The sequence below is a fragment of the Pseudophryne corroboree genome, chromosome 9, assembly GCF_028390025.1.
Source record: "Pseudophryne corroboree isolate aPseCor3 chromosome 9, aPseCor3.hap2, whole genome shotgun sequence".
Classification (NCBI taxonomy): Eukaryota; Metazoa; Chordata; class Amphibia; order Anura; family Myobatrachidae; genus Pseudophryne; species Pseudophryne corroboree.
This window is the reverse complement of record NC_086452.1, coordinates 464,187,467-464,193,903: the sequence shown is the minus strand read 5'-3', so window position 1 is coordinate 464,193,903 and position 6,437 is coordinate 464,187,467. Positions and strand designations below refer to the sequence as shown.

The 6,437-nt window shown below is 44.0% G+C and overlaps 1 pseudogene; it reads left to right on the top strand.

Moving 5' to 3' along the window:
• Positions 1-357: 357 nt before the first annotated feature.
• LOC134965009 (5S ribosomal RNA) lies at positions 358-476 on the top strand (annotated as a pseudogene).
• Positions 477-6,437: the final 5,961 nt, after the last annotated feature.

The window sequence follows — 6,437 nt, the reverse complement described above, 5'->3', positions numbered from 1 at the left end:
CTGATTATTAGCAGTGAGCTGGGATAACATGTCAGCCATCATAGCTTTTATGGCACCGAGGGTCATTGGGGACTAATCCCTGTTAGACCATCATATCTGTTCTGTGTTTCTCATTGCACTGAATCATATGTATCTAGTATTGGGGATCAATCCCTGTTAGATTATCATATTTATTTACATACTTTACTTACATTACTGCCTGATTTTTCTCTTAGCATTATAACAATCAGCACAAATGGGGCTCAATGCTCTGTTCTTATACCAACAACAATTCAGGCATTTATGATATGTTTAATATAAGTGGCTTGTATGAGTAGCCGCACACTGGAATTGACTGCACAGACTGGAGATTTACCCACCTACAGTCAAACCGCACTGAGTATGCCCAATCTCGTCTGATCTTGGAAGCCATACACTGCAGGGCTTGGTCAGTACCCGGTTGGGAGACCACCAGGGAATACTAGGTACCGTAGGTATTTTACTCTCCAATCATTTGTGTCCTTTCGGTTTTCTGTGCAGATCCAGATATTCAATCTCTACTCTCATTTAATTGTGATAGTCTGACAGGCTTGTCAAAGTCAGAAAAATATCACGATGCACACTGCCATATTTGCACCTCACACAGGTCTGCGCTGCGCATGCGTGCGCTCTCCCGTGCGTGCGCATACTCGCTGTTGCGGGCACCCGCGGGCGCGCGGTATGTGCATTTACGGTAGAGTTCATGTGTTCGTAGCGTGCGACTCAATCGTTACATATTTTCACTATATAATGTATTTTGTAGATCATGGTCCCTTTGATAGAATCTGAAAGTTTGGTTAATGTAGAATGTTCATGAACAGAGAAATCCCCCTTTGTTTGATACGAAGGGTCAGACAGGAGTAATACAGTAGTGTTTAGTATCCATCGGAAGAGTATTTAATTAGCAATATTCCGGTGTTGGTTTGATGCGGATTAATCGCTCGTGCAAATAATTATGGACATAAGAAGTTTATGTCCATTTACTATTATTTGCACTTAATTATCCATGCGGCGGGAAACCCAGTTTCCCTCCCACCTGAGCAGTTGGAAATCGTCACAGCCCACCTGTATGAATCAACCTATGACCTTTTGTTATAATGCGAGGAGGAATTCCTGTGTCCAATGAACAATGAGATTGTAGGGACCATTGAATTGTATTGTGTGTGGGGCATAAATAGACAAGCCGATCACATCCAGCTCACTCTTCAACGGTTATCATTGCTGAAAATCGGGAGCTGGATGTCCAGAGGCGCATGCGATCGTTTCCTTTGTGCGTAAGTTTTCTCCGCAATCATATTGTCTTTCTTGATGTTATGGGCCATATCTCTCTCTCTCTCTCCTCTTCTCTTTCTCTCGTACTCTCTTAAACGTAATAGTATTGTATTGTATTTCCTGTGTAGTTATCTGGTTAGGTAGTCTATGTTATATTGTAGTGTATGACTTGTATTGTATTAATTCTTTTGCAAGTATAACATTCATAATATATATATTAGGCGTTGGACCCTAAGCACGGTATCTGTGTATTTCTTATAGTGTTAAGTATTCTCAGAGCGTCGGTGACGCTCAAACAGCTTTTAAGTTAATAAGGTTACACTGTGTTGCATCTACACCCTATCTCTACACTAAGGTTTTACAGCATATTACATTGTTTATGGTTTAGATATAAAGGTTTAACATTGTGAGCGTCAGCGCCGCTGGTGATCTCCTCGTGGTCCCGAGCGTCCGCTACGCTATAGCGAATCATTACGTTAGTCGGCAGCCAATAGCGTGCCTGCCTGTGATCCCTTGGCCGTGAGCGAACGTGACGCTTGAGCGTCTCGACCACGGCTAAGCGATCGTTACGCAACGAGCGTACCCTTACGGTACTCCATACGTAAATAGCGTACAGTGTTCTTAGACCTCACAAAGGGTTTTATATAAGATAAATATTTAGCTTTATCAATTGGCGGCTCGTCCTGTCCTTCACATATCTCTGCTAGGTAATTTCAGCAGACATTATCCATCAGCAAAAGGCGGGAGATCATATTCTTCGCAGTGCTGACGGGATAAGCGTCTGCTTCGCTTAGTAAAGGGTGCTGAAGGAATCCGGAACCGGAGGTAAGAACAACACGCTAGTGTCTTTTAAAACTGAACTGTTTATTTCTGTCTTGCGTACACACGCACATATCTGCATTTCTTTTTCATTCGTGTATTTTCATATATCACTCTCTTGTTTGCCATTTTATAATTGATAAAACGTGCTAAGAGAGATTTGTCGCTATTTCATAGTTAAAGTGTAAAACCCACACGCAACTCTACCTAAGGTAAAAGGAGAGATTGGTGTGTTGCGCGGTAGACGATCGAGGATCATCTACATTGATAAAACGTGTTAGTTGTGTTACGGTGGACATTGGTTTTGTGTACACGTGTCTCTAACAAAGGGCTGAGACTCGCGTACGCAAAGGCCGACGCACGCAGCGTAAATTACGCAACGGAGCGTCTGGGTACGCCCACGTAACTCAAGTCACACGACAGTGTTGATTTTTAAGTAGCGCGACAGGCGATAAATAGCGCATCAGGCGATAAGTAGCGCAAATCTATTTTAGTGTCCGAAATTTAGATTAACAGATCCTTCTCCAAATTCACAACACATCTGGTCTAAAGAAAATTTCTGCGCAGAAATAGAAATAGAAGCAAAAGTGTACGTGGGGTGAGTGAGTGTTTTGTATATATAAGTTTATACAATTTTACAGGTTGAACCACAAGAAGTCGAGTTCTCGCAGAGGTACATACATGTAAGTGACGTGCATGGTGGCTAGGGAGGCATCTCTGGTTAAACATAAAATTTGAGCAGTAGAGTATAGTAGACCAGGAGGTCATACTACAGACCGGGAGGTCCAGGTACAGCAGACTAAGAAGTCTGCCATAAAAGAGAAAAAGGGCACAACCCAGGGGGTTGGTGCAAAACCCATATAGGCCAATAAAGCTCTGGCTGAAGGAATTCGCAGCCGAAATTTTCGATTCCACTGGTCGCTCAGCACAAGATTAGTTGCTTATGTGCTGAACGATTGTACCGCACGTAATTGTGTACATTAGTTAATCTGACCAGTACCATTTGTGTACAAACCCGGTCGTCAAACTATTTGTACACTCTGATGTGATTTGTGTAATTTTTATTTTCTGAAGGGAAGTTCGCTGGTCACTCAGGAATTGTCCAACAACCAATAGTTACTGGAAAGAGTAAGTGTTCTGCGGATATCCCTCGCATGTTCCAGTAAATAGAGGTTCATAGGGGCCCTGGGTCGAGTACGCCAGCACTAAGGCAGTGTGTGGGTCGTATTGGTCGGCGTGGGCGAGTGAGTGGGGTACTCGGTAAACCGCCACCGTCAGCCTATCGTGAACATTTTGGTTTTTGTAAGGGTTCGCTGAAGACCCTGAAATAAGGTCAGAGGTGGTGAAAGCAACGCCTGCAAGTTATGGGGGCCAATTGTTCAGGAAGGGGGCGATCAACCTCGGTTCGGGTTGATTCAGTAAACCGACCAGTCGGGTCGGCAAGGTACGTAATGTGTGAAAAATATGGTTCACATACAGAGGTTTTATGTGATGAATGGGAGAGAATGACAGTGCATGACGGGGAGAAATTCCCAAGAGTAGGTAGCTTTAGCCCAGAAGTGTTGCAAAATTTAAGGAGGAAGATATGTCTCATTAAATCAACAAAGAGACGAATCCAACATTATGATTATCTGCAGTTATGGCAACAGGAAGGTGAAATACAGAGAGGATTGGCTTTGGCGGCGGGATCTAATCCTATCAAGAAATTGATAGCGACGGCCCCGCCGCCACCATACATATCAGGAGAGAAATTGGTTGCGGAGAATGACGCATTAGGGTGTAACAAACAAACACTTAGCAACTGTGTAAATGTTAATAAGTTAACCAATGCAAGTATTAACCCGTGCAAGTTGTACCCTGTTCTGAACTTTCCCCAGGAGTGTGATCAAGAAGACGAATCAGCAACAATATCGGCGCTCTCTCTAGCAGCCACCATAGCAGAGACAACAGTAGGCACGGCTCCACCCACGAGATTAGTAACAAAAGCCCCTAGCGGAGGGATAGGTGAGGTCGTATCTACAGGTAAGTACGGCACCATACACTATGCTGAAACCATTTCACCACAGGCTGTAGAACCTACACAGAGTGATGTTAGTAGACTTAATCCTGTTAGGGTAATAGCAGTGCCAAATGGGAAAACTGACACGACAGGAATCACTCCTGTAAGGAACATTGCCATGTACAGCCCATTTTCCCGAATGGAATTAAGAACCATAGTGTCTGAGTTCCCTGACCCTAGGAAAGACTTAGTTGCCAGCCAGAAATACATCAGAGACCTAGGGAACACTTTAGAGCCCGATAACAAAGACTGGCAGGTATTGCTGAGGGCATGTTTACCCTCAAATGTCGACGCAGCTCAATTTTTGGCTGACTGTGGATTAGATCAGGATGTACCTCTTACAGATGTGTACAACAAAGATAACGTAAAAATAATAAGTTTACAGTTAAAGGAGTATTTCCCAGCGGTAGTTAAGTGGAACAAGATTTTCTCCATTAGACAGAAAGAGTCAGAAACTGCTGCAGAATATTTTCACAGGGCATTACTAGAAATGGCAAAGTACACAGGTATAGAGGACATTAAAACAAACATAAACCATCGAGAAGTAGCAGTATCTGTACTAATGGATGGTTTAAAAGAGACATTAAAGACAAGAGTACAGACCACGCAACCATGTTGGCGAGGTCTGTCGGTGGCTACTTTGAGAGAGGCTGCTATTGATCACGACCGGAATATCACCCGACACAGGGAGTCACAAGGTGATAAGTTAATGGCCGTAAGTATACAGGCCCTGACCACAAGGCAGCCTTTGTATAAATCACCAAACCCTGTGGGTAAGACAAATGTGGTAACTTGTTTTTCTTGTCATAGACAGGGACACATGGCACGAGACTGTAGAGTGAAAAATTCACAAAACTCATATCAACCCCCTAGACAACGACACGACACACGACATTGGGAGCAGGGTCCGCAGAGACGGAGTTATGAGCCACATACAGGGGAAACAAAAAGATACCCCCCGAACGGAGACTGGCAAGCCACTGGTAGTTCCCATTTAACCCCTTCACAAGCAGTTGCTGCCAGCGGGATTCAGGGAGGTCACCATACCCAATAGGGGTGTGGCCATACCTGTAATCTACAGCCAGTAAAATTGATTGCAAGTCTTGGGAGTGAACCTGAAATTGCAATCAATGTAGCTGGTAAATCATTAAACTTTCTTGTAGACACAGGGGCGGCCAAATCAGTGATAAATTCGACAGTGGGCATGAGAACCACTGGTAAGACAATTCCAGCCATAGGAGTAACAGGAGTAGTCCAGCACTACCCTGTTAGCAAACCAGTCGAGATTACAGTAGGGCCGTTACATACCAAGCATTCCTTTTTGCTGGCTGCATCGGCACCGACTAATCTCCTGGGAAGAGACTTATTGTGCAAAATGGGGTGCGTCATTTATTGTACTCCTGAAGGTGTATTCTTGGACATACCTGAGAATCACGCTCAGGAAGTGCGAGACATGTTAGACTCCCCGACAAAATTAATGTCACATACCATTATGACAAATAGGACTCCATCCCAAGTAGAGGAAATGACATCCCAGATACCAGAGTCACTTTGGACTAAAGATGGACAGGACACTGGATTAATGGCAAACGTAGCTCTGGTAGTTGTACAAGTAAAAGATGGTAGGATAGCTCCAAAAATCCCACAGTACCCTCTGAAGCCAGAGGTGGAGTTAGGAGTGTATCCCGTAATAGAGCGCTTGCTACAACAGGGCATTCTGGTAAGAACGTTCAGCACTGCCAATAGTCCCATCTTCCCTGTGAAAAAGAGTGGGGGGAGGGGTTACCGGCTAGTGCAGGATCTAAGGGGGATTAACAAAATAGTTGAGAGTCAGTTCCCCGTAGTGCCAAATCCAGCTGTCATCCTTATGCAAATCCCTCCCACTGCGAAATTTTTCACTGTTATTGACCTCTGCTCCGCTTTCTTTTCGGTACCTCTGCACCCTGACAGTCAATATTTGTTTGCATTCACATACAGAGGAGTCCAATACACATGGACTCGATTACCACAAGGTTTCATAGACAGTCCAAGTATCTTTTCCCAGGCTTTGCATGATTGTTTACAGTCTTTCCAACCAGAGAGTGGATCAGTATTAATACAGTACGTGGATGATCTACTACTGTGTTCTGATTCATTGGAAGCATCCCTGAAGGATACGAAACAGCTCCTGTTTCATCTTTCAGACACAGGACACAAGGTTTCCAAAGACAAGTTGCAATTATGCCAAACTAAGGTAAAATATTTGGGACACTGTCTAACACAAGGACTG